Below are 27,383 nucleotides of genomic sequence, written 5' to 3'. Positions count from 1 at the left end.
GCACAACTTCAGGGAAGTGAAGCAATTACTGTAACCATAGCACATGTTCATACCCCTTTGGCACTAAGGTGTTTTATTGTTCCAGCTGAGTGGAAACATAAGGAGAGAATTGCCTGAGCCACCACAAAGTTATCAGCAGGGAGCCAGCATCTTCCCATGACAGCCATGTGTCTCCTGTGTTTCTATTAGTGACAGATTTCTGGTGATACTCAACCTAAAAACTGATCTGCTTTAATAACATGAACACCAGAGGGGAGAGGGGTGGCAAGGCACCTTTCCATATTTGCTTGTAATGGTGGGAAAGACTTGAGCTCATGGTGAATAAATGGCTGCTTCGGGAGAAAAGTTTTGCATACTAGTGATATGCCCTGTTTTGTATCCAATCTCTTTTCTGTGCTTACATACATTTAAAAGGATTTTCTATGCTTGCATACAACTGCCTTCCTGAAGTTAAGGCACACGCCACTGTGGATATGAACTGTGCTATATGAGCCCCTTGTCTGTGGCTCATCATCAAGTCATCATATGGTGTCATGTCCTCTTTTTGCTGTGGGCATGTGCAGCTCTTTTCAGATCTGCCTAATTCTGGTGGGAGACCAAAACTGCCTATGTAGATGGCAGACACTGGTATTTGCTGCACAGCCTGGTTGGATTACCCAGCATGTAACAGAATAATTAGCCAGTTGGAAGATCAGTTTTACTGACATGCCTTGGGTAATTCAAGCAAGTCAGGCAGGAGAGGTATTTGTTCTGAAACTAGAAGCTGTTACTGAAACTAGAGGCTGTTCTGAAACCTTAAGGCTGTATGAGCAAAATCAGAGAGCATAGTGGACGCTGTGTTGAGGAGAATTTAATGTGAATATGTCTGATCAGCAGGATACTTGTGTTAGACCAACATATGCTCCCACTGGGAATGAGGTCTCTCTGTGTTTGTGTAAATAAATAATGAGAAATATGTCCCCTCCAAAGAGCTTGATGTCTAAATAGTGCAGATCAGCTTTAATGGAAATAGGGAGTAGAAGGGATTTACATAACGCCAGTGAGAGCAGCAGGGAGTGCACGCTCCTTTTCTGACTCTCCAGCCACCACTGTTTGAGCAGTTTTTGTTTTAGTATGTAGGGCCCAGAGAACGTCAATGATGGGGCTCTCACTGCAGCAGCTGGCATTGCTCTCCAAGTTGCAGGTGGGGTTTACTCAAATCAACCTCTGGCAATGCTGAATGTGAAGGCTAACACAAGAAAAAGAGGAACCGTGAGCGAGTTTTGTGCATAGGTATAGGTTTTTCATACAAATGTGCATTTGTATGACTATATACAGGTTTACATATATACTGTTCAAAAAAGGGATGCCTTGTTTGAGGGCCATAGGTGTGCCTTTTTGAGATGTCTTTGTTCTACTACTGAAACATTAAGGAAAGGACCAGAAGACCTCATGGTTCTCTGCAAAGAACCTCTATAGTTAACACCATATCACCATTTAGACACTCTGCAAGTGATCACTCAAATGATCACACATAATGAATTTAATTAACTTCTCTTTGAGAAAAGTTGTAGAACTTTGTAAGTGTTGAAAACACTACAGAATTTGCAAATCAATTAGGACCTGCTTTGGCATAATCATTTCTAACGGCACAAGCTTGACAATGGTAGAAAATCAGCTCCTTGTTTGATTTCTTAAAAAATGAGGAAGGGAAAACTATTTCTCAAATAGAAAAAGAGTAGAGCATTTTTACTACCATCTGTTGAGTGCATGGTCTGAAAATCAGGAGTTCCTTTTTCTACCCACAAGTATCTGTGCAGATTTTTCCCCCCATTCAATTCATTATTCACATTTTAAACAGAAGAGGGAAAGATGTATCTGCTGGGACCTACCAATATCTTTCAAACGCAGGACGTAAAAACCAAAAGTTGCCATCCTGAAAAATGTCAGCTTCATAGATACTGTATTTGGTAGGAAAATAACAGAGGCATGAGAATATTTACTTCAGAATCAGGAGAACCCAGTGAACTGTGAAGGCAGTGAGTTCATCACATGAAATCTCCAGGTTTACAACCAAAGCCTGGGTGACTGAAGCTTCAAAAGGTTGTGTGCCTGGAGCTGCTAAGCATGGTGATATGTCCGCACATCTCGCTAAAGGACTGAACAAGTTTAGAGAGTGGCAATCTGGATGGAGCATTCCCTCTTTACAACAAGAATATTGTGCTCAAAACAGATTCTTATGTACTGTTCAAAAATATGTGAAACCTGTATTCCACAAGAAAAGAGTTAGGGTCCAGAAGGTCATCCAAGGACAGAGAAGAAAGGGTCTTAACGGAGAGTGAAATGGAAGTAAAGTTTGAGGCTGGGGTTAATTAGTCTCTTTGAGCAATAAGGAATGAGCTAGGAGCAGTTTTCTGGAAGGGTAGGAGGAGCAGGGTGGCAAGAGGCACTTCAGAGTCCTTTTCATATGGAATTTCTTGGGTAATGGGGAGCTTTCCACATACAGTTTGGAGCCTTTGAAAATTCACCAGTGAGGATGCCAGCTCCCCTGCTGTGATGAATTGAAGCATGGATGGCTGGAGCAGCCCTGTGCTCCACTCTTCCTGGCAGCAAAGAGCAGGTGAACAGGTCAGGCATCTTCTTCCAGAGTACCTCCATTTACAGCTCAGCATTTTAGCAGAAACCTTTTGATCTTCATTTTTATATAACACACAGTAAATGACAACCGTTCAGAAACAGATACCCCACTGGTTTATCATCTCCTGCTGGGGTCTTTCTGCCTCGGGGAAAGCAGCAGTGTGGGGTGTTGATAGCAGCAATCATTTCAACTCCTTTCCTTTGTCAGACACTTCCGAGGAACCAGCAGCTTCAACTGCACCAACATGCCTCTTGCTAGGATACCTCCATAACTTGCATGTCCTGCTGTTTATCACTGAGCTAGCTGGGAAGTATATTTACCTGGTAAACCCAGGATCTGCAATACATTGCACCACAATGGAGGCTGCTATAAAAGTGAGAGGGAGGACTTTCTTGACTTCCTGGTGCCTACACTGGGTCTCTGAGCATCTTTTAATGTTTTTCCCATTCTGCTTTTAGTGACTTCAGCTGCTACTCTGGGAGTGCTGAGCCTCATGCATCCTCTGACACAGATGTCCTTCCGCAGTGCTCCTGTATACTCATAACAAAGAGCCATTCAGGAGACAGCCTGTGTGCAGCACCTCTGAACACAAACAAGGGTTTTTTTAAATAACTAATATCTGGATGGGGTTTCCAAAAAACCTCATCACTACACAAAGCAGACACAAACCATTCCACTTTTCTACAACACCAGGACATACAAGCTATTGGCTGTAACAGTGCTTCCCTGGGGCTGGACTGTGCTCAGCTGTGAACCCTGCCCTGGAATGGGGAGATATCTGTCCTCTCTCCACCCAGCTAAACAGAGTGACTTAAGGGATAGGTAGCAATGGAGACAAGTTCCTGCCCAGCACAGCAGGTGCACCTCTTCTGTTACTTCCCCACCTTCCCAGGTGCCCTTGTGTAATAGAACTGAGGCTGTGCAAATGGAACCAAACAACTGGGAGGACAATGGCTTATCTGGCTTCCAGGTGTCATTGAAGTTAAGTCAGCCTATGCCTTGCATCAAAACTGCTTCCATAAAGAATAAAATATGGGTCATTGTCCTGAGGTGAACAGAAGGGCCAGTATGCACACTGGACCCACTTAGGGAAGTCTGCTGCCTCCGTGGGGCTCAGGTTAGAGACATGAAGAAGGTATTTAAAAGACACGCAGGAGTGGCACTTAGGGACATGATTTAGTGGTGGATTTGGAAGGGCTGGGTTAGCAGTTGGGTTTGATGCTCTTAAAGGCTCTTTCCAACCTAAATGATTCCATGAAATGTCAGAAATATTTTGGTGAGGCAAGATCTGGTGAAGTTGCCACTCAGCTTGGGAGAAGAATTGATGTGTCAGCCTTTGAAAAATCTGTGTGGAAGTGTGCTCTTCTGCGCTGAGACTTTCTGCTTGTGTTGTTAAAAAGTAGAAGAGAGGGTGAGAGGAATTGTTACTGCTGACTCTTCTTTCCAAGAGCTTGCTAGCACGGAGGAAGGTGTCTGCCTCAAGCCTACACAAGAAATAGGGAAATGGTATTTTCTTCTGTGGATTTCCCCAGAATTTCCATGTAATTATGGCTTTGCATTTATTGTTGCTGGCAGCCCACATGCCAAGCAAGATTATAACTATCTGTTCCGCAGGAGGACAGAATTAGCTAACATGAAAGTGCCCCAAAAGCCAGAGAAAGAGCCAGTAGAGCTGGAAAGAATAACAATAACAGGGAGTATTAATGATGACAGCAAAGTAGGTGACTTTTTTCCTAGTCCAGAAACCATGTGTTACTCAGGTGAAAATTGTTCTTCAGCGTTAAACTGTTTTTAACTTTTGTTTTACATGCCCTCTGTGTCTATTTTTGCTACAGAGCACATTGCTCAAACAATACAGCAAGTGAAGGACACGTCTTCAGATCCTCTGGGAATGATTGAGGTGCTTGAACATGCATGTCTAGTGCTGTTTGAGCTGCCCTTGTTTTCCTGCCTGACTTCAAGTGGCTGATGCAGAAGGGCAACTGTTTTCCCGCAAGTCTGGTGTCATAGCTGACAGCCCTGTGAGGAGGGTTCAGATACCCTAAGGCCCATTAAATGGCATTTGATGGGCATGTTTTAGCACACCAGTCACTCCCTGTATTTCAGAGTTATTAATGAAACAGTTCACTCTGTGTTAGCAAGAATAGACACTTTTCTGCTCCACAGCAGCACATGAACAGCTACCAACACCAGGCAGCAACCACAGTTTGCTCACCCCTGCTGTGTCTATGGGGGCAGCACCAACTCTGCCAGTGGATGTCAGAGAAGGGTACCCTCCAAGGGTCTCATGGTGATGGAACGATTCAACTGTGCTATGGGTTTCATTATCCACTCAATGCTTGTGCCCCAGTTTTATTAACAGTTTGATAAATCAGGGCTTGGTGTCAGACTCTGACCTCCACAGCCACCCTGAAATTCTTGGAGCCAGTGAAATGCTCCCTAGGTACACAATACAACAGACAGGACAATCAGGGCACTGCAGAAAAGTGGCCATGAAGAATCCCCCTGAGCTGGTCCCCATTTCCACAATAAAGCCAAGTAGATGCCAACTAATTTGGACTGGCTTTTAAAATCATTGCTTTTACCTTTTTTCTCGAAACGCTGGCAGAGCAAAGCTGCATAAGCAGGTGTGGGGACCCCAGCTCCCAGCACAGACGGTGCTGGAAGGCAGTGGTGGGTGGAAGACATCAGTGCTGTGCCGACTGCAAAGCCTGAAAGGAGCAACCAGGGGCATTAAGGGGACTGTTTCCTTTTTAGGAAAATTATTAATGACCATGAGAAGAAAAAGTGATTCAATACTGAAAACTTGCTGCGCACCAGCTGCTGTTTGGAGATGGATTCATCTAAAAAGAGTAACACAGTACAGTGAATTTACCTCACTTGATCCAACGCCCAAGCCAAGACACAGTGCTATTACTCTTTGTTGCATTTCCAACTATTATACTACATTGTTCCCTTCACTGACGATGTCCTTTTGCTTGAGAACCATTGTTTTCACTTGAACATAAACAATCTAGAAAATGGGACTGAAATCCCAAAGCAACAGCACACATAACTTCAGAGAGGAAATTTATTCAACCCAGCTTGAAATACTGCACACAAGCTGCTTTTTATATAGGGGTAATCAAAAAATGTTAAATAACATGGGTTGTTCTCCACACCTGAATTTTCTACCTGATTTCCCTCCCTAACATCAGGATGAGTTTGCTTCTGTTTGTAGGGGGCAGAAGCTCTCTCTGGGTCAGGGAAAACCCTGCTAATGGTGAAAGTTATAATTTGGTCTGTGCTAGAAATTCACAATATGCTAAGGAGCCTGTCTTATACTAGATAAACATGGAAAAGATTTTTCACTGTGATTTCTGAACACTGCTCTGAATATGAGCTGCATGGTTCTCATTTTATGATTTGCAGATACAGAAAAATCTTTAAGTTCACATTCTTCACTTACTTTTTTTCCTAATGGTAACAGCCTTTCTCGATTCTCCCTCAATTTAACTCAATATGTTAATATGTCAATAATGTAACTCAGCTTAAGAGTTGTTACTATAAAAGAAAGATTTTTATTAAGAATGTTGGCTTTGTTTGTTTCTTCTGTCTGGCTATGGATTTCAAAATATCCTTAATGTATGAAAACTCACAGATGTCACAGATGGGGCAAAGGAAGGAGGGATGCTGTATCTCAGAATCAGTTTTGCTCCTTCCAGTGGTAGCTGTGGATCCCTGTGGAATTTATGATCTCCCCAGAAGTTTATTAATTTTACACATAAATTGTGTTTAAGGTTTCATTGTTTAAAATAAAAAAAAAGTTTTTGAAGTTTTGTTTTTGTAGAAGTTGTTGTTTGAACTGTTCTGTTTGCTGTTAAGAATCTACTTGCTCTAGAATAATTTTTAATTAGCCACCTGGCATAATTCAGTAATGCCTTTTTTTTTAAAGATAAAAGGACAACTAACAGGAAAAAAATATTTTTAAGCAGGAACCAGAGGAAAATCCTTCCTCAGACATCCTCCACACAATATTCTTATTCTACATTATGGAATAATCATGTGAGAGTGCTGGAAGATCTCTTCAAATTGTCTTCTCACCATATGAGAGCTGGTGTAAGCAAATCTACAGAGGAGCTGTTTAATGTTTTTTCTTCTTGGTTTCAGAGATACTTTTAAAGCCTTCACAGCTGCTGTGTAATTAAACTTTACTTTTTTGTGGCTTCAAGAGCAAAAAGTGAAGTGTTAAAAGTATCACCCTGTCCTCAACACCTGCTTCCTTGCAGCCAGGTTCCTAGTTTATACTCCATGTTCAGGAGCACAGAGTTGTTCCAGTTTCTGCTGACAAGCCTGACCTTCCTCTCTGCTGTTCCCTGGTGATCTCATTACAGGTTATCTCAGACATATTCTGAACTCTTTCCTTCCTCCCCACTGTAGATATTGACCACTCTCACAATGTTCAAGGTGTTGCCTATTGACAGATTATTGCCACATAATGGAAAACCCTTTTATGACAGGTTTCAAGATCTCGTCACATTTCCGTGTAAGTACCAGTCATTACAAACCCTTTCTGCTTTGCTGCTTAGTGTAATAATTTTGAAGCAGAAATAGTCTTCACTGATGCTATTGCCTCTCCTCCCCCCTGCCCTTTGGGTGCCTGAACCACCCTTGAAACATTTAGAAGTATGTCTTCAGCATTCTGCATATGGACCTGTGCAGTAGAAGCTGACACTGTTCGCTGCTACTTGCAGTAACCAAGAAAACAAAACAAGTGGGTGGTTGGTCTCTGTCAGCAAGAAGCAGACCTTTGGCTCACATGTATGTGAGCAGCACAAAATGCTGCTCATGGCAGGGAGAGGCACTGCTTCTTGAGCTGCCACTCAAGTACTCCTGTTTGTCTGTGCCAGCAGGGGACTTTCTATACCAGCTTGGGAGTTTCTAAAATAATTGAAAGGTTCCTGGTGGCACTGGGTCTGACACAAAGTCATTTGTGTATTTGGGCTACTGAAATGGGAAATGACAGGAATGAACAGCCCTGGGAATAATGCTCAGCAGCTATCTGGGGACCTATCTGGTGACTTTGCTGTGGCAGAGCATAAAACAGCAGTAAGGGAAAGCTGTGTTTAAGCCTTGCCTGCTCAGCTGCCAGAGAGACAAAAATCCTCTGATCTCCAAGCTGGCAATGGGGTGGTTAAGGAAAACTAGACCTTTGTGCAGTTGTGGCATGTCAAACAGCTCCTTTTTTCCCTGTAGGCTGCTCCAGCTGTTTTAAGTCAACAGAAGTAAGGGCTCTCACAGACCCTCCAGGTGAAGTAATTGAAGTATTAATGGCCAGGGCCTAACTACTGGTTTGCAACAGAAGAAAAGAGCAGTCGCAGTTTCCCTATCTCTCCCTTTGCTCAAATCAGGGTAAGTCATGATCATGGCTTTTCTATTCTTGACTGTACCTAGAGAACAGAAATGAGCATGCAGTGGTACTGTGGCCATCAGCAGTGGTTGTAGTGCTGGTGTGCAAAGGGGCACCTTCAGTGCTGTCTGTGTTCGTTGAGGCTTTCAGCAGAACCACACAACCACATGATCTGTAGCACTCTAGCTTGAGGATGGCTTTTGCTGCCTAGCATCTCACCTTCCATCAAAGGGAAGACACTGATTTAGGTTAGAAAATTGAACACCTGAAACCACTTTAACGAAAATAAGAAATTACTTCAGACACATCCTGTGTCTGTATGGGCCAGAGAAGCATAGCTGAGACCATCAAGCCAGTATGGTTTCTTCATAGACAATAGACATATTGTTTCTTCATAGCTATAGACAATCTAGAGGCAGCAGCCTGTAGTTTTATTTAGAGCTAACAGGAGACAATGTAGGCTGTCAACTGATTCAAATGCTCTACATCTCACTCCTATCACTCATAAATATTGTGTTTAAGTTACTCAGTGTTAAGAATAGGCCAATTTTGGTTATATGGTGAAGCACCGCATTTAATTAATAAGCTTTGTAGTGAGCTTGGTTTTAAAGAACTTAAAAAATGAAAACCAGAAATGTGTTAATTCAAACACACAACATAATGTACATCAAAATTATTTAAGAAAGAAATATCTGATCCCCACCTTTGTGTTGAAGGACACCAGCACTAAAGATGATTGGCACACCTGAAGGAAGAGAGACTGGAGAGGTTGTTCCACTCTATGCAGGGGAAGAGGCAACTTTCCCAGACCACCTGCTCTGTATCTACTATCCATCTTAACACAAGAAAAAAGATTGTTGCTCTAAAAGACATTCCGAGAGGTGCTTGCCCAAGGTGAGCCATCAAAAGCCGTTACTGAGACTCTCATCATAGCTAAGATACTGAAACAGCTGAGGAATGTTTCTATGTTTTATGTCTTTAGCTTTGGCAGTGTTTCCTTGTTTTGTATTTTTATAGTTTTACTTAATTGTTGCACTCTCCTGTGTCTTCATGTGAGGGTACTGTATTGTCTTTACATCCTGCCTAGGAATAAAGCTACCCACAGGCGAGCTGGTAAATAGCATGGCATTGTGCTAATGTCAGCTCTGCAACTCTTAAAGGCCAGGCACTCTTTCAGTGCTCAGCATTGTGTCCTGTCGCAGGGCATGCAGACGGTATCAGGGTATATTTCCACTGAGCTGCACTGTCCAATTTACTAATTAATAAAGTGGGAGGACCAAGTGGAAGAAGCCTCTGCTGGGAACTGATATACTGTGACTCCTGCAGGAGAGTAAAAGTACTCTCATGTCCCTGTGGGAATCCTGCAAGATCCCATTTCCCATGGTGGTGCCCCTCATCACCCAGCATAGCTATTTGGTACTTATCCTGGCTGTTAGCGAAGCTGCTGGAGAAACGAGTGGGAGGAAATAGCACTGAGCAACGAATGGAGGCAGAGAGAGGTGCTGATCAGACTGCTGCATGAGATAACCTGTTAATGGTATGTCTCAGCTCTATCTAATTCTAGTCTGTAATGAGTGATGAGGGAATTGAGGAAGTCTTGCCTATTCAGGTCTCTTTCAGGAAAATAGAGCAGGTAATTGAAAGAATGAATTCTACTCTGGCCACATTTGCAAAAGACTCATTTAATGTGATGTTATGCTATGGAGAGATCCAGGAGAGAAGCCAGATTCTCTGTGTATTACCTTGGTCACTCAGACACCAGTCAGGTTGGTCTGGGACCCCCTAGAGTTTCTCTCAGCTACTCAATTCAGAGAGCTCCCAAGTTCATCTTGGAGGTCTGACTCTGCTGGGCTCTGAGTGAGGGCAGAGGGTTTTAAAAGCTCAGAGAGAGACTAACAAAGACTTGTTTGAGTCAGGTTTCCTGTGGCTGTCTGAGTGCCTGTTTCTTGATGTGTGGGAATGTTGACTGGCTTTTGTTACCCTGGAGAGAGTAGAAGCATATTCACACACATCACATTCACACATTTGTCCTCAGACCCCAGATGACAGCTAGTTACTGGCTTTACAAGAACCCATCACAAATTCTGTTTTGATAGAGAATATCACATAGATTAAGGAAACTGGGACTGGTGGCCAACACTAGGAACTGACCCCTTTTGGGCTAGAGAGCTTGCAGGTCCAGGAATGTCTCCTAGGGCTGGTGCTTGGAGAGAAGGATGGAGCTGAGGTGATTCTGCACAGAGTGCATGAAGGGGAAAAGGGAGGTATGGGAAGGTGCCAGCTTCTGCAGGGCATGCAGATAAATAGTCTCACCAAGGTGCAGGCTCCTAGGATTTCTACAGCTTCTTTAGAAATTGTACCCATCAGTGTCAGATTTCCTTGGAGACAGATGCTATACATGGGGAAGATGGGAACAATCACAAACGCATTTACTGTGTCTGACTGTAGCCAGTCATGGTGGTTGAATCAGCAGCAACACGGATGTTTCTTCAGCAGGGCTTAGCCTAGGGTTATGGCAGGGCCAGTCCACAGGGTTTCCTTCATGGTGTCTGTCAAGGTGGGTTTAAATAGCCCTGGACCTTCACAGACTGGACATCAGGCCAGAAAGCCCTTCCTCAGTATAGACTAGACTGTGCTGCTAGACTAGTGAGGCAGCAGTGCTTGGTTCTGGGATTTCCCTCCAGAGACTGGAAAAAGGCAGGGGAGCCACGAGTGGTTCCTCAGTGGCTTTCATGCCAAAGACCTCACAAGAGTGCTTATAGAAATAACTTCTTGCTGCCACAAAGACAGGTTCCTGAACTGCTTTATATTGGTTTGGGGAGTTTGGGAAGGGGTGTGTTGTTTTTTTTTTCACTATTCAACTACCTTGTTACATATGTTTCCACATGTTACACGTTACACGTGATTTCCACTCTGCTGTATGACACCTGGATAACATCTGGTTTTCACCTTGCACAATCATGTCAGTTGTTGGGTAATCCTTTGCTCATCCTGGGGTTTTAGGCAGCTCTTTAAAATACCTGATGCAGTGCTAGAAACGGAGAGCAGCTTTGTAGTCTGGTAATGATGGAAGTTTACAAGGGGATGCCAGTGAGACTTCGGTGGTCTAAGGGATTAGGCACAGAGGAGATCATGAGGCTTGCTGGAGGCTGAGACAAAGCCAGCTGAAGCTGATTGGGTCCATATAGTTTATAAGAGTAGGCTTATACACAAGCCAGAATGGAAATCATGTGCAAGCAGCAACTCTGGTCTTGCATACAAACTCAGGGCTGAGCCTAAATAAGCAGATGTGTAATATATGCCATGCAGGAGCTACCATGACAGTAAAGGTGTAATTTGCGTCATGTAGGATAGATGCTGTGCTTTTCTCATTGCAGTGTGCCAGCATTGTGTCAAGAGACATGAACAGGAAAAGCAGTTATAAAGTAGCTCAGGAGTTGAGGTTTTTTATTGATTCAAGCATTTATATAACACATAACAAAGTAGAAAATCCCCATCAGAGAGACAGGTGGTAACATGTGAGCTTTAGATGGGGATGAATCATTTCCTAAAGGTTTGCAAGGGATGCTGTGATTTTTGCTGCTTGCTAGTCTCATTGCTTTTGGTGCCTAAGGCACTTTCCCAGAAATGGTTCAAAGGACACATTCCATATCCTTGGATATTATGATAAAGAAAAGTGATTTCTTCTCAGAAGAAAGAGTCTTCTATGTGAGGAACTTATAGTCATCACTCTATACACTCTACAACTTGATAATCTGCTATGACTATATATATAAGAAAAAAATGTGATCATAGAAGAGAGAGAAAGACAAATCCATCTGCGATTTTCCTTGAGATTACCCAGTGGAGAAAAGTGTGGGAGGACACTAGAGGGAGAGGACGAAATTAGGACTACAGAGAGACCCAAATGGAAGACCTAACACTGCTGGAGACTGCAACTAACTTTATTGGGGTAAATATACAGACTAAATATTTAGTCAAAGTTTGAAGAAAATAATTGAGATATATTTATAGATGGAGCTTGAATAATTGCGATCCACTGTGCTTTGTTTCATCAGTGTATAAAACTGAAGCTGTGTCACCTACTTCAGTTACTCTGCAAAGAGTTTGGGTTTGTTTTTTTGCCAGTAACAATAAAAAGCAGAACTTGGCCTTCAATTCCTTTATGTAAATATAGCTCTTGCATTAGATTATCCAATAAAAAAATTAAACACAAAATTCTTTTACAATCTACACCACCTGTGAGCATAAAAATGCTTATTATATATATATATATATATATATATATATATATATATATATATGTCCTGGCTTGTTAACAGACACTGCAATAGTCTACACCCTGTTGACACAATTTTTCAGCCAGTGGGGTTTCTTGTGGTAATGGGCAAAAATGCGAAGTGGAATGAAAAACAAAGTGGAGGCCAAAAGTCACAGAAAGAACAAGGAGAAATCATTCTAACAACCTCAGGGGCTGACCATGGTGTAGTATTAATGTCATGAAGGGTGCAAAGATCTTCACTATCTGCCAGAAATCTTCTGATATGCTGCAAAGGAAGAGCTACTTGATTTTGCTCAATTGTAGGGCAGAAATGGCAAGGTCAGTTCTGCAGGGGTAAGAGATGTTGGGGGAAACACCTTGTTTCTCTCCAAGATGCTTTCTTGAAACAAACAAACAAGCAAACCAGAACAAAAGAGAGAACTCATCCTTCCATCTGAAGAACAAGGTAGTTCTGAAATTACAGGAAAGCTGGCACAGTTCTAACCTCTGGTTTTGATTATATCCTTACTTCTGTAGGATTTTGGTCTGGAAGTTCAGTATGTAAGACAATAACAGAAATTATTATATCAGTAGCTGTGGAGTCTCTAATCAATCTGATATAACTTCCAAGTAATCATTCATAACCCCTCCCCTCTGATAAAAATGCAGCTCTGCTCATGATCAGAACTGAGGTGTTGCAGGAATAGAAAGAAGTTTGTTTTCTCTTGAAAAGCAATCTGAAAGGAGATATTTGCCTGATGCTTATGTTCCATAACCCCATTTTGGTTTAAGACCATTACAAAGGTTGCTATGTCTGATTTTTGTGTAGAAAAAGCAGTCAGAAAAGTTACCTTTCAGCAATTCCCAGTGGTAAAATGCTTGAAAAATAATCTCTCTATCAATTTGAGGAGATCCTAATACTGAGGGAAATTATTTCTCCTCCCTCTCCTCCCCCCTGCCCCCCCACTCCCCAGGTTTCTATCTACTCACAAGCTCTGAAAAGCCTGTGTGGACCTGGCAAAGTTTGGCAGCCTTAGCTAACTTGACAGCTTGGGCATTTTTAACTGGAAGTTTGAAGCTAGATGTGACTTTATTTTTAAATTTGAAGCAGATTGATATAAACTTTTAATTTAAAAAGACAATGAAAATGTTAACATTTTTCTGTCTCGTGATATCAGTGACATTATCACAGTAAGATAAACTTTAAAATGTATTAGAAATATTTTTTTTTGGAGGCAGCTGGTTTTCCTTTCTGCATCTTCCTATGGTATATATTAAATCCTAAGTAATTATCTAGGACCTGAAAGCAGATGTACATATATGTATTGTACAATACTCTTATTTCTTAGAGCATTTAAACTTCAGAGAATGCACACTATTAAGTGTGCAACATAGTGTACTGCCTACATTTTCATAGTGAAATGTTCGTATATTGGGTTGATTTTGGTTGATTCTCTATCAGGGATTTAGTGGTGTTGATAGATGTCATGAAGCCCTAATTCAACCAGTCTTCATTACATCAGCTTAGTTTTCACTGAAGAAAGAAACTTGATGGCTGTATCAGAGTCTGAAAAACTCAGAAACAAAGCAGGTAATTCAGGGAGATTGCTGGCTGCCTCATTCTGTTTCCACAATGACCACATTACAGTAGGATTATAAATAATGCTCACTCGTTGGCAAGGTGATGATGGAATTTCAGGTGAGAGTGTGATCACTGGGTCTACCCTGATGTTTTCCATGCACTGCTCCAGCATAGTTACAATGAGGGATGGAGAGTGCATGGAAGGTGACTCTGGATCTATGAAATCATAATTAATGTATTGCTCCATGCTGCCTATGAGTGCCTGTTAGGCGGGCACCAAGTGGTCTCTGTTCAGCCACAGCAGCTTTTCAGACCATCCTGTGGCCAGAGAGGTGAGGATGCAAAACCACTGCACACAGAGGCCCACATCCCAAGACCAGAAGAGGGAGGAAAACCTCTTGTGGTTTTTTTTTCTTGGTCTCAGCTGGACAGAAGTGGTTGTACTGTAGTTCAGGATAATGTTAAAGGACAGATACTGATGCTAGCTCCCTGTTCCTGCTGCCTGTTCAGTTCACCCAGCTGAATGCTTACAGTTGAAATCTGCTGTTTTGCTTTCCTCTGCCCCCTCCTTTAGCATGCACTTTGGTTTCTGTGACCAAAGAAAAGATATTATCAGTTAAATCTGTTTTCCTATAAACAGAGACAAATATGTCCTATAATGAATCCTTCTTTCCCCATGGAAACTGAAGCTTTTTTCTGACTTTGTGGATTCCCTGTTGCCATCATTATACAGATGTTAAAGTCAGGCACTTTCAGAGAGATTAGTATGAGGGGAAGGAACATAAATCCACACAGAATAAAAGAAATTTCCACTCACATAGCAACAGCAAAGGAAGAAGAGTGTCCATTTCTTGTACGAGAGCAGCAGCCTGGTGGCGTTTAACAATTCCTTAAGAAAGTCAGTGTGCCATAAACCATAAGCCTAGAAATGGAAGGTCAGGATATCAGTACCATCATTCATTACCAGAAGTGTCCCAGCTGAATCAGAAAAAAACCTTTTTGTATCTGGCACAAAATGTTTGCATCTTCATTGGTGATTGTAATGAAATTACTTATGCATGCTGAGCTATGGATTACATTACATGGTAACATATAGGAAAGAGCCCCAAATAAGGCATTGTATAAATAGCACAGTTAAACACAGGTTATGCGTCAGTGAAGAGAAAGCAGAGGTGGAAAATAGATAAATTGATGTCAGTGCTGCATTGGGTGTCCATCAGGCTCCTGCAGCAAAGTCCAAAGAATATGTCCTGCTGTTCAACAGGGAATGAAATTTAATGTAGATCACATTGTTTTTCATCTTTATAGTAGAGATTGCCAGCAAGATGATTTCCAGATGAGCATGCCCTCTTCCAGTCTCAGTGACTTTTAACAAATGAGAACAAAATTACCCTTAGAAGCAGGATTCCTGCAGCTCTCCTTTTCACAAATGGGAGCTATCTGACTCTTTGTGTACATGCAGATTTATTCTAGCCCGTGAAAGAGTGTTAACTGTTTTGCATATGAAGAGCTCCATCAGGTTCAGGTTTCTGAAACCTTGATGCAAAGTCAAGTATGAATTTATGTATATACAAGGAATGTTTTTATTCAGTGACCAAAATCTTTTATCTAGAGCACCGTAACGCAGGCAAAGCATTAGTTTTCAGTATTCATAGTGAGTGAACAGGGTCAGACTCTGCTGTAGTCAGAGAAAGATTCTTGCCAGATTTTCTTCTGTCAGATAGGACAGTTGAAATGTAGTCAGTAGCTTCAATATCTACAAATGAAAGTATATTACAGACCAAGAACTTACCCTGGCTTTATGTGTTTGTTTTTCTACTGGCTGCTTGTCCATCTAGTTTGTAGATTTGTGGGGACAGTCATTCCTTTAATACATTTTCTCATATGTGTGTGTATACGCATAGAGTAAAAAAAAATAATTCTTCACCATTAGAAAAGTCTCTGGATAAGTAAATGTCCCTGTACTATAGAAGAATGTGGGTCATTGCAACTACTAAGGGCTGAAAAATACACAGTGCAAATGTTTGATTCGAGGAAAAAGGGTAAATCCTAGGAACTGTAGAGTGTCCTTTGAGTCAAGTGTTTTTCACTACATGTATTCAAACAAAGGATACTAGTAAATTACACAAGATAAACCTCATCAAGGGCTAAGATCATTATCACCTAGAATCAGAAATGGATGTTCCCCTGTTGGTAAAGCAAGGAAAGACTGGTTGCAGTGCAGGTGTTTTACATCTTCTTGGCAGTGCAACTAAAGCAACACACATTTATCCTACCTCTGCCTTTAAACAAATTCTTGTTTAAAGGTGAAGGGAAAAGTAAATCTATTCCTTTATTTTCTCTGGTGGTCTATATACTGTGTATGCTGCTTTGTTAAGTGCTGCTCTACTGGTTGTCTGTCAAATACATACAACTCTGCTGGGAGAACTGATGAAGGTAGAGGAATAAAAGACAGATGTGTATTAAGGATGATTGACACTGTGTAACAATTGGCAAAAAATGTACACCAAAAGGATTTTTTGCAGATCTTACTGTGAAAGTGTAGCAAAGGAGGAACAGCAAGTACAATACCATCTTCAGCAGATATTTGAGAAGCTTGAAAATGAGGGTAGATAATGTAATGATGTTATTTCATCTACTAAGCAAACATACAGGCCTGTCCCAGCAGGGCTGCACTTCTGATGGTTTTAGAGGCTTCCCATGCACTCAAAGGCAGAGAGACAGGTCCAGGGCAAGAACGTGCTCATAGGGCCAGGTCTCTTGAGACTATTAATGCTACAAGTTCACAGCCTAGACTGGGCTGTGACTCTGCCCTCTGTTAAACCTCTGAGTTGATGGCTTCCAGCTGCAAGTATCAGTACCACAGATGTGTACGAAGCAAAGTCTTGGCAAGACCCAGGGGCAGCTGACAGAGTTCATGAAAGAAAAAAGGGTCATGCAAAGCCCTTACACCACATCTGACAGACAGCTTTGTATATAGCTGTCCATGTGGTGGTCTCAAAGTTGATCAGGAGCCAGTTGCTTCTCCTTCAAAACATAAGGTTTTCTTAAATCTGTTTGGAATGAGAATTTAGAAAACATGAGAGGGAGAAGGAAGAAGGACTCCAGGCCAGCAGCCAAGCTTAAGACTGAAAGAAGGGCAAAGATGCCTGACTATTGTTCTTATGAGAACCATAGGCTGACATGCCTCAGTTCTTGAGGATGCACTTCAGCAAATCTCCCCTGGATAATGAGGCTCAAAGTTGCAGATGTTGGAAGGTCCTGGGTTTTTGACAGACTCTACTGTAACAAGCATCTCTTGGGGGGAAAAATGGTAACAGCTACTCGCTGTAAAGGCTGTTCTTTCATCCACGGATCAGAAATATTGCAAGTTAAAACTCATTAAAAAGATTGTCTCTGGGTCCTGTTCAAAAGTAATGCCAACTTTCTCCAAGCATTTGAGCAAACACAACTGCCACCATTGGTACTGCCTTCCTGAGGAAAAACCCTCTGATGCTTGGTAGCTGTGGTAGCCAGGCAGCCAATAACATACATCTGCAGCTTCCTACTGATGCCTACAAGGTACTACCAGGCTGAGCAAAGCCGCACGGCTCTGAGCTGAGCTACCACAGCACAAGGACTTCTAACCCTGCTCACTTCCCTGCCATTGCACGGCTTCAGGGGTGGGTTATCTAAATCGATTGTGGGTGTGATACAGGCTAGCTGTGTAAATGCTAGCACAGAAGCGGAAAATGTTCAGCTCAATCACAACAATATTTTACAGCAGCACAGTGTCATTTGGCTTTTCCACCCCTGCAGGTGTCCAGTGTTTCTATGAAATTCAGGGAAAGAACAAGACTGCTCATAATGTGATGGAGAGAGGCAAGCTTGCTTAGAGCAGAGTGCCGAAACCACTAAGTAGAAAAACATGCAAGGAAAGGGCAAGTCTAAACTCGTGCTCCTTTTGGGAGTGTAATTTACTCACAGCAGGCTGCAGTGCTGTAGCAGTCCCTAATAAAGATTCATAGTCTTCCAACCACCCATGGATTTGGATGCTGAAACCAATCACAAAGGATGGAGTTAGTGAGTGGCTGCTCTCCCCTTTGCCAGCACCAATCAGACACCAGCAATTCTGGTGTCAACTCCAGAGATGCTTGGGGAAACAGGTAAACATCAATGTTGTGTCTGCAGATGTCATATGCCTGCAGGATTAGGTGGCCACTGAGCAGGGGTTGAAGTCAGATACCTGTAGAAACAGGTAGCATGTAAATGAAGCTGTTGTGAGATGGCTTTAATTTGAGAAACAAAGGGTTTCTCTGATGGGGAGGTAATGAATGAATTGAGAGGGAATGTAATTTAGTAGGTCTCCTTTGGGCAGCCATTTGTGCTGTGAAGTATGTTCCAGGCAAGCCCCTGCTCACTCCCCAGGGTGTTTCACACCCAGCACTTCTTGGTTCAGGCAGGAGTTTCAGGGCCAGCTCCTTGGACATTTTGTCCACTGTGCTACCATACAAATGGGGTCAGGCTTGAGAAGCACTTGCTCCGCTTCCTCTACCAACTTACTGTGAAAGGAAGGACAAAGGGGCTTTTAATTACTGACTATTCTTTATTTGGACACCCTTCCTGGCCTCAGTGCTGGTAGCTAGCTGAGATATTTGGGTTTTTTCCTAGGAGAAACGGGAGCTTTAAGAGGTCACTTCTGTTCCTTTCACTGGATAAAAGAGAGACTTAACATTTCATACCTGGAAAAGATCCACAGGTGTTTAATTTGTTTACCAGGGTAGGATTGCTCACTATTTAATACTACTTGGCATTCACTAGTGTGTGCTAGTTAAGGACAAAGTACTGCACAAATATTAATCAACCTACACAAGAGTATGAGAGCTTCAGTTTTCAGAGGGGAAAACCCAGAGGGCAGATACCTTAAGTGAGGTCACACACACAGCATCACTGTTGTGATATCTTCTGCTTTGGGAGAAGATCCTCAGGAGCAGGGGAATAGCCTGAGGAATTGGGACCTAGTGGGGACTGCTGAAACGGCTGATAGGTGAAAAAGGGGAGAAACCTTTTGCTGAGTCAAGCAATGGAGAAATACCTCGGGGATATTGGAGGGCAAGGGTGGGCTGCAGAATGTGCTCAAGGCCTGTAACAGCAGGTGTGCCAATGAGATGAGATGAAATTAGAGTGAGCTGCCTCCTGAAGCAGCCCTGACATGCAGGGATTAAAATAATTGAAAGGTTCCTGAACTATAACACCACGTACAAGGTGTTAGGTTTCACCTGTGTTAGTCAAATAATTGCTCCAGCAGTGGCACTTCAAAATGTCAGCACTTGCCAATATTTACGACTGAGTGGCTAGCTCAGCTGTGGGTCTGAGATGCAAAATGTTCCTTTGTGATTGAAAGGGAAATATGATGGTAAATATACTGGCACATATAAGTGGGAAATAATTTTAAATGGTGGCGAATATCATATCCCCTTTAAAACCAGATACAGCAGAAGCTAGTTTCAATTTCACTGGCACTTACTGTGTGGAACTACCACACAGAGACTTGCAGTATATTGCAAGATAATACTAAACCCACAGGCTTCTAAAACAGATGTGAAAAATACATCTCAAAATAATTGTAAAATGCATTCCATAGAATTAACTAGTTTTTTGTTTCCTGGAGAATACATTTATAAATTAATAATCAGACTCTTACAAATGTTCTCTCCTGAGACATTGCCTACCTTTGCACATCTGGTAAGAGACTTGCAAAGAATTTAGTGCATGTGCCAATTGAAAAAGTCACCTGCAGTCCTGGGATTACTTTTGACTTCCTACTTTCTTTTTAAAGCAAAGGAATAATACAACTTGACAGTATGGTATTACTTAGCTGCCCAGAAAGGCAGTTTTAGAAGATTCAGTGCCTAAATGAGAGTTTCAAATAGTTTTTCCTACCTTTCTTTGTACCCAGCCCTATAAGTTACTGTGCCATTCTACAGCAATTTGCTTGTTTCTTTCTAATGTCTCTAAATAGCAAACAACTGTGAATGTAGAGATCAAGTGGAATATATTCATGGAATAAGGCTGGCAAACTTTGTTTGAGAGTGGAGGAAAGGTGGCCACTTACAAAGTAAAATGACATGGTTTCCCATCAAGGACAGTTGTGGGGTCGGATGTATAAATTGGACCTTCTGATTCTAAGACTGGTTCAAAATTAACAACACAGAATTGCCTTGGAAACAGTATTGCTGTCAAATAAGCTATGTAATTCTGCTACATTTTGTTAGCTTTACAAATAGCCACTTTAAACATACCAGCAAACTAATATAACTTGGCAGACTATTTTTCTTAAGTGGAGTATATTGATATATCACCCCAATGTATTAATATTGTGATTTATTAGTATAGCAAGCTTCGCTACTCAATTTGGCCAATTCTGGAACATGATTTCACTGGCTTACTCTATCTTAGTTACTTACAGATTTAGTACAGCAAGCTTCCTTTCTCCTTCTACTATGGTTCTTCAGCAAATCTTTCCATAAATCAAAATGTAAATTTCAATGTCTGCACTCAATAAGGTATTGTTACCTCCATCAAAAATTTCTATCTATCATAATACCGTTTGGGAAAACTAAGCCTATTACCAGAAGATTCAGCTCTTTTCAAGTTTCTGGTTTGCATTTGAAGAGTAAGCCATTAAAATAATAGATGAGTACTGCAGAGCCCACACTGCAAGTGTCTTTCACCTATAGACACATGGGATAACTTAAAAACTGGAATAAAATCCTTCATAAAGGAATAGCTATAAGATACACAGACTTTTCCAAAATGCTGTTTGTGAGGTATTTCTAAGACTGAAGGACCAAAATTAATTTTAAATTATCTTTTGATAGCTATAAATTACATTTTATTCAAAACCAAAATCAAGAGCAAACACTATTTTTTTTGTACCTTGAGCTTATCCACCGAAGTTACTGAAGTGCTACAGAGAACATAATTTGGCACATGATATATTTGTTACACTTGCATATAGTTCTTGCATGGCAGTAATCAGAATGATTGCAACTGTACACCTGCATAATTTTGTTCTGATGAAAGTCTGGGGTGATTGCATTGATTGGGGGATCCTATTCAGCAATAAAGTCAGGGCCAAATTTGCCACTTCGCTGTTTAGTTCTTCACTATAGTCTGGAACTTCTCAGTGTACTGGAAAATGTTATGAGACAACTGCTGGGTTATGTAAGTTTGGCACACAGTACTGGGAAAACACAGGGCTGTAAAAGTGGCTTTAAAAGGACCTTACACAAAAGGGTGTCCCTCAGTGACATGGCACTGCTGACACCCATTATAAGCTTCTGAGTCTTTCCAGAACCTAAAGGTTGATTCTGAACCCCAGAACTCCTCCAGTGCCCAGTTGCACACTGGTATCTGTAGCACAAGAGACAACGTGCAACCCTACTTATCAGGTAGAGACTGAGCACTCTGCTGATGTCTAAAGCACTTGCAGTTTCCAACAATCTTTCATTTTTCAGGCTCCATTTCTCTGTGATCAGTTTGTGCTTGCTCTTTCACCTAAACCGACCTCCTGCCTCCTTGGTGTTTACAACCGTATACCTGTGTGCAGCAGACCCTCCTCTTTCAGCTTTCATTTATCTAGTGTTTTAGCATCTTCCCATATGAAGGCTTTCTCCAGTTCCTCATGCTGCACTAGCTGCTTTTTATGCCTTTCCCAGATTGAGATCCTCTTTCTACGGCAGGCATGACCAGCACTGATAGCTACATTCCTTGCCAGTTCTTGCTTGGTTTTTCAGATACGCTAACATTACATGTTCCACTTGTCGCATCAATAGATCTGTTCTATACTGCAGCTGACTGCTCAAATGCATTGTGAGAGTAACTGTATCAAGGTGGAAGCTCTTAGCCATCCTTTGCTCAACTACTATGTCCTCTGACCTTCTTCATACTCTGGTTTAAAGTGGAAGTATTTTTATTACTTCACCTAATGCCATGACCCCAGGCGCTGGGGAATCGAAAGGAACAAGAAGTAAGATGACAGCAGAGGCTGTCACATCCCCTGCTGAAGTAAACTATAGTGGAGATAAGCTATTACAGTAGCTGTCACATACTATGCCCCGTAGCTGCAGACTGTTCCTCTTGTGGCAAGAATGACACATGCATTTGAGCATCAAGTGTCCCACTTCAGCCTGGTACCTTAGCTGAAACATCTAAAGTACAGCCTAAACTGCCAGGCTGTAAGCTCTAGTGACTGAACTGAGGATATACACCCTTCTTTTAGCTGCAATGGAGCAGAAATGTTTGCTGGAGGAAGGGGAGAATGGCAGGGTACACTATCAATTGCACCAGCAAGGATCAGCACTGACTTTCTGCTAGAGCCTTCAGTAAACCTACTTTCATCATCACTGATAAGCTGGGAAGTTGGTCCCTCACCTCAAGTGATGGAGGTCTCCTTTATCGGACTAAGACCTCCTTATCCAATCCTAGTCAATAGCCCTGCCAGAGGGAACAGCAGCCTTGGCTGCAGAGAACAAGAAGCTCATTTGCCTTTAAAAATCCAATATAATCCTCTCTTGGTGTTATTCAAGACAGCAGTGTAATAGACATGAGAGTTATTGATTTATCCTTCAGCTTCTGATCTGTCCTTCATTTTATTAATCTAACTTTATATTACAGGGTTTATGACTGATAGAAAAATATAATTCTATTTCCATTTGCAAGAAATGTTCCTTGTGCCCCTTTCCTTAAAGGAGAAAGTGATCAGTGACACAATCTATGTGTCTTTACCATCATCTATAATCACCTCTATCATCTAGAATCTGCTTTTGCTATCCAACCAGAGAATCAGAGCAGTTTAAATAGAAGTGCAGATGTTGAATAGCAAATAACAAACATTACTGCTGCTCACACATGAAGAATATTTGTGTGAAGACCAGCCATACCCCAAATATCTGTTCAGACAAACACTTGTTGTTTTTGAATGTTCACAAATAAGAATGATGGTCAAGCTGGACAACAGCTGCTTCAAATATGAACAAATATCATATTTAGCTAGTTTAGTTACTTGCATGAGTTTTCTACCACATTATATCTGAAACTTTGAGAATATATTGACTAGCTGCCATTTCTCATTTCCTACTTGCTGATGGATTCCTCTCCTGCATGATGGCTTGCTACAGTATATCACTGAAAGATAACGGCACATTGCTTAACTATACTGCATTCTCATGAGAGAACAAAAAAGAAAAAATACATAGTTTGTACCTATATCCTACTTCTGTTGTCAGTCGCTAAGACTGATGGACTGACTTCTGTTCCTTTCTTTTCATTCATGATTGTGTTTTTGTTCAAATAATTGATTTATCATGGATCTAATGATTCTTTTCTGGTTTTCAACTTGAAAAATATCCATGCCCTGGCTCATTACAGTAGTATTTGTCATCAGAACACCACCATCAATCATTTTAGGCTTAGGATCAGACTGGGAAGGTGGTGGAAGGTCTGGATGATTTAAAGGCAATGTGCAGAAGAGATCTGAAAAACTTTTCTGCTGTAAAGAAAGAATTTACTTAGACAATAATAATAATGTTTTACTGGAATTGAGGTTTCTCTAGGAAATGTGTGCTGTGAAACATGGGTGTTGTGAGAACAACACCATGGATGTTTTAATGACTGGAGAACTTTGGAGCTATCTGTCCATTAATTTAGGTATTACACTTCTTCATTATGAGGGTGCTTCATCACTGTTAGGATGGTGAGGCACTGGCACAGGTTTCCCAGAGAAGCTGTGGCTGCCTCATCGCTGGCAATGTTCAAGGCCAGGCTGGACAGGGCTTTGACCAACCTGGTCTAGTGGAAGGTATCCCTGCCCCTGGCAATGGGGTTGGTACTGGATCCTTTCCAACCCAAACCATTCTATTTTTCTGTGATTCTATGATTCTGTGTATTGCAAAAAAAAAAAAAGAAAAAAAAAATCTTATATCAACCTTAGCTTTGATTTTCATGTTTAAACTCAATGTTTATAAGCAGTTGTCAAGTGAAATATTCAACCAAAGACCTTCTGGAAGGAATAAAAACCATGTGTGGAATCAAAACCATGGCTTCTCTCAACACAGGGAGAAGGGAGGAAAGTCATGGCTTGTCAGAATCACAGGGAAACACCATAAAAGAGAGCTTGGCTGTAGCTTGTACTACGGTGGAGACAGGAGTGAAGCAGAGAGGTCAAAAGTATAGCTTGCCCATAATGACTGCTGTTCCAGGTCTTTTTGTAATCCCTGTGCTCTGACTGTTGACACATAGTATATAATATCTGTCCTGTGGAGGTATCTTTAGAAGACATAAACATACAGAAGTAGGTTGATGAAAAGGGTCATTGATTCTCACTTTCCAGTTGTCATGGTTTAAGCCTAGTCAGCCATGCAGCTCGCTCTCTCACTACCCTCCCTTCCTCTCCCCTGTTCCCGGAAGGATGAGGAGGAGAATCGAAAGAATGTAACTCCCACATGTTGAGATAAGAACAGTCCAGTAACAAAGGCATAACACAAACCACTGCTGCTGCCACCAATAATAATGATGATAAGGGAAATAACAAGGGAAGAGAATATAACTGCTCACCACCTGCCAACCGATACCCAGCCCAACCGAGCAGTGATCTAGCCCTTCCAGGTAACTGCCCCCAGCTTATGTAGTGGTCATGACATACTATGATATGGAATACCCCTTTGGTTAGTTTGGGTCAGGTGTCCTGTCTCTGCTTCCTCCCGGCTTCCTCTCCTCCCTGGCAGAGCATGAGACTCACAAAGTCCTTGGTCAGAGTAAACATTACTGAGCAACAACTAAAAACATCGGTGTTATCAGAGCTGTTCCCAGGCTGAAAGTCAAAAACACAGCACTGAACCAGCTACTGAGAAGGAGAAAAACGACTGCTACTGCTGAACCCAGGACACCAGTGAAGTCAAAGAATCACAGAACCACAGAATCCCAAGGGTTGGAAGGGACCTCGAAAGATCATCTAGTCCAACCCCCCTGCAAGAGCAGGGTAACCTAGAGTACATCACACAGGAACTTGTCCAGGTGGGCCTTGAATATCTCCAATGTAGGAGACTCCACAACCTCCCTGGGCAACCTGTTCCAGTGCTCTGTCACTCTCACAGTAAAGAAGTTCTTCCTGATATTAACGTGGAACCTCCTATGCTCCAGTTTACACCCATTGCCCCTTGTCCTATCACTGGATATCTCTGAAAAAAGCCTAGCTCCATCATCCTGACACCCACCCTTTACATATTTGTAAACACTGATGAGGTCACCCCTCAGTCTCCTCCAAGCTAAAGAGACCCAGCTCCCTCAGCCTCTCCTCATAAGGGAGGTGTTCCACTCCCTTCATCATCTTTGTGGCTCTGCGCTGGACTCTTTCAAGCAATTCCCTGTCCTTCTTAAACTGGGGGGTCCAGAACTGGACACAATATTCCAGATGCGGCCTCACCAAGGCAGAGTAGAGGGGGAGGAGAACTTCTCTTGCCCTACTAACCACACCCCTTCTAATGCACCCTAGGATGCCATTTGCCTTCTTGGCCACAAGGGCACATTGCTGGCTCATGGTCATCCTCCTATCCACCAGGACCCCCAGGTCCCTTTCCCCTTCACTCCTTTCCAGCAGGTCAACCCCCAACCTGTACTGGTACATGGGGTTGTTCTTCCCCAGATGCAAGACTCTACACTTGCCCTTGTTGAATTTCATCAAGTTTCTCCCTGCCCAACTCTCCAGCCTGTCCAGGTCTCGCTGAATGGCAACACAGCCTTCTGGTGTGTCAGCCACTCCTCCCAGTTTAGTGTCATCAGCGAACTTGCTGAGGGTACACTCAGTTCCCTCATCCAGGTTGTTGATGAAAATATTAAACAGCACTGGTCCCAGCACCGACCCCTGAGGGACTCCACTAGTCACAGACCTCCTGCTAGATTCTGCCCCATTGACCACAACTCTCTGCCTTCTTCCTTTCAACCAGTTCTTGATCCACCTCACTACCTGATCATCAAGCCCACACTTAGCTTATCTATGAGAATGCTGTGGGAGACAGTGTCCAGGCACTTTGATATCTAGTCCAAATTCAATGGGCATGAAAACTACTGCACTTCTGAGTTTCAAAATAGGTGTGATATATATATATATATCAAGATGATCTTTCAAATATAACTTTTATTTATGCCTAAGAACACAATAGATAAAACAACACAAAAGCCATATTGCCCTTTTCATGATAAATAATTTAAGCAATTTCATTTTTTTTCATTTTAAAAAGAGCAATATATGGCTAAAATACTTAGGTCCAAATTAATCCTTATTATAGGATAATATTTTCCAATAGCACTTCTGTGAGGAATACTTTCTTGGTCTATAAGGATCAGGTGAATATCTGGTCTCCCTCATATCACGTCTTTAGTGATGCCATAATGGTACGACTAAAAAACAAATCTTATGCAATTGTGTTAATGTGCAACTTAGGTCGTGTCTAATTTACTGTAAAGTGAGATTTATGAGGTTTGAAATAATACCAAAATTCTCAGAAAGGTCTAGAGAAATTCTTCAAATATGTTTCGAAAATTTATTTTACTGAGATACTGCCAGGAGAGATACACAAGAGAGAAAGATGTTAACATTGCTTTTTTAAATTAAGAATTTTAATACAGTTAAGAAAAAAAAACCAACAAAAAAAGATAAAGTCACATCTACAGTTAAACTTTCAGATAAAGATGCTCAAGCTGCCAATCAGCTAAGGCTGCCAAATTTTACCAGATCAAATCTGAGCTTAAAAAACAGCAGCCTGGGGGAGTAATGGTTTTGATCAGGCAAAAATCTAGGAATGTGTACTGACTCACAGCAAGGAATTGGTAGTAACTGCTGTGTGCAATCTTCTTGTCTGCGATATGCCCACACTTCACTTAGTGTAAGAGAAAATGGCCAGCTCATCTTGTTGAACTGAAGACAGCAAGCTGAGTTCCTCTGCCATTAAGCTCAGGAAAAAACACTTCTTGAAAACTGAACTGAACAGATTTTTTTCCCACATACGTCCATAAATGACTGACTTGTAATTCCGACAGAAATCTTTGAAAGCAGAAGTTTTGAGTTGTGATCAAAAACATACCTGTTCTCAGAATTTATTTTGCAAAGAAGAAAATGTAGTTCATCTTTTAATGTACTGTAAGGTGCAAATAAGGTAACAGAAGATTAACAATTACAATATCAGTTTTTTCTTAGTAGCTGGGCTATATATGCTGCTTCATATCTTCAAAAGTGTTGAATAGAGCATCATTATTGTAGTAATCAAGTTCTTGTGCTTGGTTACAATAATGGCATTTGCCATTGTCTTCAAGTAAAGGTGGGAAATAGAGACAAAACCATAATTAGGATCACTGTATCCAAACGTGTGGAACAGTGTAAAATTATTTGTCTCTTATATGTTGATCCTTTGAGACTCCAAATTGTTTCTGGCTCATCCTTCTACTTAAATTAATTTACCAAATATAAAAACACAGTCTTATTTCAAAAAATCTTATT

Source organism: Melopsittacus undulatus, chromosome 3 (genome assembly GCF_012275295.1).
Source record: "Melopsittacus undulatus isolate bMelUnd1 chromosome 3, bMelUnd1.mat.Z, whole genome shotgun sequence".
Taxonomy (NCBI): Eukaryota; Metazoa; Chordata; class Aves; order Psittaciformes; family Psittaculidae; genus Melopsittacus; species Melopsittacus undulatus.
Note: the sequence above shows the minus strand (reverse complement) of the source record.